The sequence below is a fragment of the Dipodomys merriami genome, unplaced genomic scaffold (assembly GCF_024711535.1).
Source record: "Dipodomys merriami isolate MVZ:Mamm:240054 unplaced genomic scaffold, mDipMer1.0.p SCAF_2281, whole genome shotgun sequence".
Lineage (NCBI taxonomy): Eukaryota > Metazoa > Chordata > Mammalia > Rodentia > Heteromyidae > Dipodomys > Dipodomys merriami.
Genome location: NW_027203695.1, coordinates 681 through 9578, shown reverse-complemented (window position 1 = coordinate 9578; position 8898 = coordinate 681). Strand labels below are relative to the sequence as shown.

Below are 8898 nucleotides of genomic sequence, written 5' to 3'. Positions count from 1 at the left end.
CAAATAAAAAGACTTAAGATATTCATTGGCAAAAAAAGTTTGCAAATGTGAGCAATCGACTGATCAATATAATTTTTCCCAATATTCACAGAATTTTAGGGAAATAAGATCGATAGCATTGTTAGGAACAATAAGGTTTCCTTGTTACAAGTAGGCACCCATAGATATAAGCCTGTATAAAGATTGCAGCATTAACTATTAAATTTAGAGGATACTACATGCTTCAGCAGCATGTACACTCAAATTACAATACAGAGATTAACATGACACTTGCACAAGGATAATATGAAAATTTGAGAAATATTCCATATTTTTCATTCTTCAGATGCAAGAAATGAAAAAAGTGATTAAAAAGTTGATTACAAAATTACAAGTGTAACAATACACGTAATTCATATAATTAAATTTAGTTTGACATCAGTGTATTAAATCACCTCAGAAAGGCGTTTACATAGCATAAACTTTACAAAACTTTTCAAATTAGACAACATTGTCATTTTATCCCAAAGAAAAATAATATTAAGACCTAGAAAAAAAGGAATCAAACTGTTTCTATATCGAATACAATCAGAAAGGACACATTAATGAACGTATATATTATAAAATAATATAGAATTCAATGTATATCTAGGAGAAAATAAATTATGAACATTATGCAAACATAGAATATAGAATATTTTAAAATATACTTTTTCAGAGAAGCACCAGAAATATTTTAGTTTCTTTGTTACTCATTTCAACAGGTAAATTAAAATGATTTCTTATTAAAAAATCACAAACTCTGAAGAAATTATTATACATGTTTACAAAATCTATTGAATACATTTTTCCATCCAAGGCAGGCAATTCACTTGGAAGAATTCTGCAGAATCCATGAATTTTTACAGTAAAATATTGGTGCTGCCAGGCACTGGTGGTTCATGCCTATAATCCTAGCTAAACAGGAGACTGAGATCTGAGGATCATGGTTCAAAGCCAGCCTGGGAAGGAAAGTCTGTGGTACTCTTATCTCAAATAAACCACTAGAAAACTGGAAGTGGAGCTGTGTCTCAAGTGGTAGAGGGCTCACCTTGAGCTGAAGATCACAGGGATAGCTCCAGGCCCAGAGTTCAAGCCCCATGACCGACCAAAAAAAAAGATATTGTTCTTATTTGGATTGTGAAAATATTTTGTAGGGACACAAAAGATGAACTTGCATTTTTGAAATTTAAGAAACTTAACCCGACCATTAGGACTTCAGTGAACAATTTGTACAGCCTTTTACAACTTCTTAGAGGTAGTGATACATACTTATGCTTTTGGCAATGTCAAATAGAGTTTCTTCTATGTTGTTCTTCAGGCCTGGATTTATATAATGGTTCAACAGAAGGCGATCCAGCGTATCTTTGCTATCTCAATTCTCAACAGCAAGATATAAGGGTGTCAAGAGTCCTTTAGTTTGGGGAAGTGTTACTGTGGCTCAAGCGGTAGAGCACTCTCCTTGAGCTGAAGAGCACAGGGACAGCACCCAAGCCCAGAGCTCAAGCCCCATGACCGACCAAAAAAAAAAAAAAACAAAACCACAACAACAAAAAAATCAAACAAACAAAAATATTTGGGCTGGGAAAGTGGCTCAGTGGTAGAGCGCTGGCCTTGCATACATGAGGCCCAAGGTTCATTTCTTCAGCACCACATAAGCAGAAAAAAAAGCGGGAAGTGGTGCTGTGGATCAAGTGGTAGAGTGCTAGCCTTGAGCTGAAGAGAAGAGGGACAGCGTCCAGGCCCAGAGTTCAGGCCCCACGACCAGACCAAAAAAAAATTTTTTTAAAAAGTCCGTTAGTTTGGCCATTGGTATCTGTATCATGATGAAGTAAGAAAGAAGCGTCTCTGGTATTATTCCACGTGTATGCACTGTTCAGGGGTGTCCAGTCATCTACAGTTATTGCATGTGCCGCTTGAGACACCAACTCACTGACAATGTCTAAGTGTCCACCGTAGGCTTCTTGAAGAGGGATATACTGATCATCATCCCTACTATTCACATAAGTGGCCTTTTGAGAAAGAAGTCTCCGCACTGTAGTAAGCTGAATATTTTCGACAGCCCATTGAAGAAATATGGTTGGATGCTTCTCCAATGTTTTTTTCTTGCAAGTGATAACATTCCTTACTTTTTCATCTTGTTCCCCATATTCCTAAGAATTGCCTAACCAGAGACTTTGAGTGCCAGTGGGAATGAGATGTCCATGTATTTCCCTAATAGTTCACATTGGTTGAACTGGTCAGAAATATCTGGTGAATTTTCTGCAACTGTTTATTCACCATGATTTATTTTCTCTTTTTCCAATTTTACTATTCGAAATTATTCTAACTGGAGAGTAGGGAATTGATGGAGAGCAGAGGAAAGATATTCCTCCATATTCAAATGTACACACTGAAAATGAGGACAAGTGATGTCTTCATGTGCAGCTTATTCTAGGCATGAGAAAATAGGAAATAATGCCTTCCATATAAATGATTGGGGAAATGGCAGAGCAAAAAGTGAAATGATACAACCAAAAATATAAAAGCAAAATAAATTAGGATAATTATGGAGCAATCGTGTTATATATGAGAACCATGAAAGGGAGAGAGAAAGAAAGAGAAAGATGTGTAATGACGTAGCTAGCCACATAATCCATGCCTCTGATCAATTTGTAGAGCAAACAAAATTTTATTTTTTAAAAGAGATGGAAATCGAATTTATGTATTTACTTGAAGTTAGTAAATACATTTTTAGTAGCCTACGTAAAGAGACATAACTTTACCAAACTACAGACAGTAAAATAAATCCTTGATAGTTCTAGTAACAGATCTGACTGAAATCAGTTGAATCATACTTTTCTTGTACAATGAAGGAATAAGAGGGTAGTAAAGCAGCTAGAGAAGGCAGGGAGATTGTATCTGTGACAAAACTTTGTGGAAATTGGTATTGAGGATTTCTTACTGGTGATCCACTTGCACTGGAAGCATGATTCTGAAGTATTGCTTGCCGATTCTGAACTATTGATTTGATTATTATATTCTCCAAGAAGAAAATGAGAATTGATAGTGAAGGACTACTAATACATTTTGACCTTCTCACTAAGCACTTTCAATCATCAAAATCACATGGAGACAATAGACAGGCCTACTGTTTAGATGAAAGCAAGTGTCTTATAAAAACAAGGAATGTATGTAGTCATGCAAAGGACTTCTATTTTACCAATGCCGCATACATTTTTCTAATGTTGGGTACCAATAAATAATGGATCTATTAGAAAGCTCTTAAGGCTCCTATGTTCAATAGTGAGTTCTCTTACACTATATCATGGTATTTTTGTGTATGGTTTTAAGAATAAATTTACATTACTAACTTGAATTTCTGACAGGACAGTATCATCACTGTACATCTTGCTTCTATACTCTCATTTTAAAATTACCATCTAAGTATGTGCATTAGATAACTATATAGGAAAAAGTAGAAGCCACACTGATGGCTTATGTCTTTAGTAGTAGTTAATCAGAAAGATGAAATCTGAGGATTGTGGTTTGAAAGCAGACCAAGAAAAAACAGTCCATTAGATTCTGATTTGAATGTAACCAGCAAAACCTAGAAATGGAGCTGTGGTACAAGCAGTAAAATGCTAGCCTTGAGAAAACTGAAACAAAAAATAAATTCTGGGACAAAGCCAGGCCCTGAGTTCAAGCCCTAGTAGTAGCACCAAACAAATAAATTAATTAATAAGGTAATTAATTAATTAAAACTAAATTAAGTGGTCACATGTGGACAGGCAGGTAAAATGTAACATGCGTGGTAATGGTTTATGTATTATTTTGTAATAAGGCATATTATCATTTGTCCTAATCACTAATATTTTATGTGGACTTTTTTGTACAATAAACCCTGAATTTAGCATGCGTGTATATGTGTGTGTACATGTGCGAACATGTGTGTATGTGTATATGTGTGCGTGTGCTGTTGCAATGTTGCTTGCCAATGTGGACAGGGTGAGGCTGAAAAAAGCTAACTGTGTTGCAATGTTTTTATTTATCAGTGTTCTGTCATGTCATTTCAGTGGAACCAGCCTTTGTACATATTATTTGTCTAATAATAACATCATAATCAAAGCATTTACAATATTAAGTTAGAAAAAGAGACAGCTTTCAGCTCTTATTGTATGTTAGGTAAGAAGATACAGACATAATTAGTTAATAAGTTGTTGCTATAAGATGATTGTCAGTACAAAATACGTATTTGACCTCTTAAATTGGTTATACTTTTAAGATACACTCATAGAGTGATTTGGACCGACTTGACCAAACAGGTATTACTCTCTGATTATTCCTGTGAAACACAAGTTGGATAAACTCTTTCCGGATTTCTGTTGAAAATCACTTTCTTTGCAAGATTATATCTATTCTCACTAAGAGATAATCTAACCCATATTATGTTTGAATATCCCATCTTATTCATTGAAAATAAGTATTGTGGATATGCTTGTTAGATATTCCTTTCAAAAACGAACAAACAAAAAGCAAGTGTTATGTCCATATTGTGGATGCACTTGAAGGTGTTTTGTACATGCACAGGTATCTTTACTAATGGCTTTTTTGTGGGAGAAACTACGGCAACTTTAACAAATAAGGCTTTTTGAATATCTGTTCCAATATACATAACATCTCAGAGCAAGTCTTGCAATTTCTGAAAATCCTTTGAATATTTTAGTATTATTTCAGTTCATTGACTGTAGAGCTAAAATTTCTGAAATATTGTGAAGATCTGAAAAAGTAAGTGGGTATATACGCTTTTTTATGCTTCATTTTATGAAAACCCAGTTTTTATGAATGTAAATGGAATAGAATAAAAGAATTAAGTGAATTGGGTAAGCTAATTATTAGTATAATTTTGTTTTCTATTAATAGTCCATTGAATGTAGATGATGCAGTTAAATTATTTCCTCTCTATTTCAGTTAGTTTTAGAATCTTTATAGTTATGAGTGAACTTTTAAATAAAGGTCTTTTAAAATAATTAGGATTAACCTTGTCCTTTTCGTCCTACTCCCAAGAAAATGAGTTATTTTTAAGTGTTAATAGTTTATCATTATGATGATCATAGCGAATCATTATCATTATCATAGGGACTTAAAAATGCAGTAGTATTGATGTCTTTTTAAACCAATTGTATTCACAAGTTGGAGAGTCTTTAATTCATAATTAGGTCTTGGTGTCAATGATTTTTAACCTCTCGTTCCTAACATTAATGATAGGTAAGACTGCATTTTTGGGTATATGAAAGTTAAAATATTTATCTGGGGTCAAATGTGATTTTATATCATTCTTTCTTTAATAACATTTTAAAGTAGTACATTTCTCTCAAAATGGTGGGTATAAAAAGCAATCAAAATACTTCAAATGGTAAAAAATTTAGGTGAGCTACAATGTGGAAACGATTGCTCCAAAAGGCCTGCAGTCTGTTTCCATCAGGAATTGGGCAGGTCATTCTTTCAGTAAGACTGTGTTAACCAGAGATGGGGTCCCCAGGCAGTGCAGTGTTGAGTGAAGGCATAAAATATGATTTCTACTATTTTGAGCTAGAAATCAAGAATGTTATAGTTTAGCAGTTCCTTTCACTAGGGAGGTATAAATTGATTATGAACATGGAGTTTTCTTCTTACAGTTACTTTTTGTCTTTTTTTGTTGTTGTTGGTCATGGGGCTTGAACTCTGGGCTGGGGTGCTGTTCCTGCGCTCTTCCACTCAAGGCAAGTGCTCTACCACTTGGACTACAGTGCCACTTCCAGTTTACTAGTGGTTTATTAGAGATAAGAGTCTCACAGTCTGTCCTGCCCAAACTGGCTTTGAACCACAATCCTCAGATCTCAGCCTCCTGAGTAGCTAGCATTATAGGCGTGAGCCACCGGTGTCCGTCTTAGTTACCTATTTTCTAACAAAGATAAAGGAAATATTATTAGAGTGTGCACAATAATTTTGGGAATTTTCCTAGAATTAGTAGACTGAGTGCTGGTATTTAGTTATAAAATAGAATGAGGTTAGTTCATATAGTGGGAATGGAACGCAGGCTAACACTTACCGTGTGTAGAATGTTGTCCTAGTAATTCCAACTCTGAAGACTTAAATATCATCATGTTAGAATTAAAAATAGAAATAGTTTCACTTTATGGGATTATTGTGAGGATTAAATTAGATACCAAAGGTAAAGTACTTGGAAAAACAATCAGAGTTTGATACTTTCTACCTTTTATTTTATCATGTGATATATTCTAATATTTTTACTGTGATTTTTATATTGTCTATTTAGGATATGCAAAGTGATGTATTGATATACATTGCATTGTTCACTTTTCTGTCATTATGAGGAAAATACCTGCAAAGAAAATTTCTGAGAAGGCAAGTATAATATTGACTCATGGTTTAAGATCAGATGTCTCCATTGTTTTTAATTATATTTTTATTAAATAGGTGTACGAAATGTTTTCCATTCAACGAATCAGTTTATAAATACAATGGATCTTTACATAACTTTCTCACATCGTTCCAAACCTCAACCCACTTTCGTTTTTATTAGTTTCATACTATCTGCATTGAATATTATGGCTTCACTCTCTACTTCCATAAGTCTCTTTATTTCTTCCCTTTGATTTTCCCTCACATTTTCCAAGTGGTAGCCTCCTGGTATTCATTTTGTTGGATTAAAAGTTCAATTTTATAAGAAATTACACCTGTTAAATACTCCTCTACAAATAGCATGCTTTGATTAATACTGTTTTTTAACTTGCATAAAATTCTGGCTTCTAAATACGCGTTCTTTTTGTGTCTGGCTGTGACTTCATTTATTTAACATAATTTTAGTTCTATCCATTTCTTTGCAAATGCTGTAACAGTCTTTATAATGGATGGGTGCAATCCAATTGTGTATATGTGCAACACTTTCTCCAACCATCCCTCTGCTAAAGTGCATCTGGGCTGTTTCCATAAATTCTCTACGGTGAATAGTGCAGTAGTGAACATGATTGTGAGAGTGATTTTACTCTAACCTTTTGGGAAAATTCATCACTTTTTTTCTGGGAGCAATCCTCTAGCCAATTTTCCAGAATTAGCACATCCCTTCATTCATCTACATCACAACGTTTTTCACGTCCTCAAAAGCACACTACCCCCTACAGGTACCAATCAGCTAAAACCAGACTGTGCCCATATTCTTTTGTTGTTGTTATTGTTTTCTTTCCGGTCGAGGGGCCTGAACTCTGGGCCCCTCTGGTGCTGTCCCTCAGCTTTTTTGCTCAAGGCTAGCAATCTACCACAGCGTCACTTCTGGCTTTCTTCTTTTTGCTTATGTGGTGCTGAGAAATCAAACCCATGGCCTCAGGCATGCAAGGCAAGAGCTCTACCACTGAGCCACTTTCGCAGCCCCGATGTGCCCATATTCTTTTAATACATTTTTCATAATTTTCCACATAATTTAGTGAGAACCTTCTATGTACTTTCCTAATGTGGGAATGAGGTATATGACAATAGAGCAAAAGAAAAAATATGGGATTAAATTAGCTATTATCATATTTAAAATAATTTTCAGCTCTAACTCATAGCCTCACTTAGTATCATTTTAATCTTTATTTGATTACTTCACCTATCCCCTAAATTATAACATGTGATTTAAATACAAAGGCAAAAAAGTGTGGTTTGACTTTGACACTTATGTGTGAGGATGCACAATATGGGCAAATAAAGGGATTGGAATTAATAGCCATTATCCATTTTGTTAAATGGTTTTCTCAAACTGATTCTCACAATTCATATTTCATTCAACAACAAGAAACATGTGACAATTCCCTTTGTTTTGCTCCTCATTAAACTTGTTTCCATGTTATTTTATAATGAAGGATGATTTCATAAATCTACTGTAGATACAAAATATGTTAAAATATTTCTATATGTATGCATTGATATAAATATAAACACATATATTATAAAGGTTATAATGATAAATTATAACTTCTGTAACTGTACAATTTACTAAATTATTAAAAACATGGACGACTCAGGCCTGGAATCCTGGTTACTCAGGAGGCTGAGAGCTGATGATCATGGTTTGAAACCATTCTGGTCAGGAAAGTCCATGAGCCTCTTATCTCCAAACAACCAACAGAAAATCAGAATTGGAACTGTGACTCATAGTAGTAGAGTGATAGCCTTGAGTGAAAAGACTCAGAGATATCACCCAGGCTCTTAGTACAAGAACTAAAATCTACCCCCCAAAAGTATTTAATTTACACTTATGTAAATAGAGTATTTCCTTCACACAAATGCACATCCATGCTCATTTGCAAGGTAACTCTGTTATGTCTGGAGTACCACATAATATTATCACTTAAGTAGAAAGTATTACAACATGGGTAAACTCTACCTCTCTCATGGATTTTTCTCCACTCAAATATTCAAATCTTGCAATTATTCCCATTATTTAAAGTCATAGCTTTTTTTCTTTAATACACATAAGATTGGAATTTGAATTGAGTGTCTTGTGTCTCCTAAATGGTTGTTCTTACCACTTTGGCATGCCCCCAGCCCTAAATTATCCTGATTAACTTTCAGATAGAATCTTGCTTCCTACTTGTGTATGATCGTGGGCTCAGTCTACTTTATGTTATTCTTCCTGGAATTTAGAATAACAAGTGCCTGGCATTGTGTACAGATCTTTCTGTCCAGTCTGAACTTTAACCACTATCCTCACAATAGTAGACTCCCTCGTAGTCAGGATTTTCATAAGCTTATCATAGCTATTTTTTAAAAAAATCTTTGCATTTCCTGCAGGTTCTTGAGTACTGAATTAATTGGTGTTTTCTTGGGTTTTGTTTCTTTTGAATGTATGTGTTGAGTTGT

General features: G+C 34.4%; 1 pseudogene; it reads left to right on the top strand.

Annotated features, from left to right (window-relative positions):
• Nucleotides 1–218: 218 nt before the first annotated feature.
• LOC138835108 (U6 spliceosomal RNA) lies at nt 219–315 on the top strand (annotated as a pseudogene).
• Nucleotides 316–8898: the final 8583 nt, after the last annotated feature.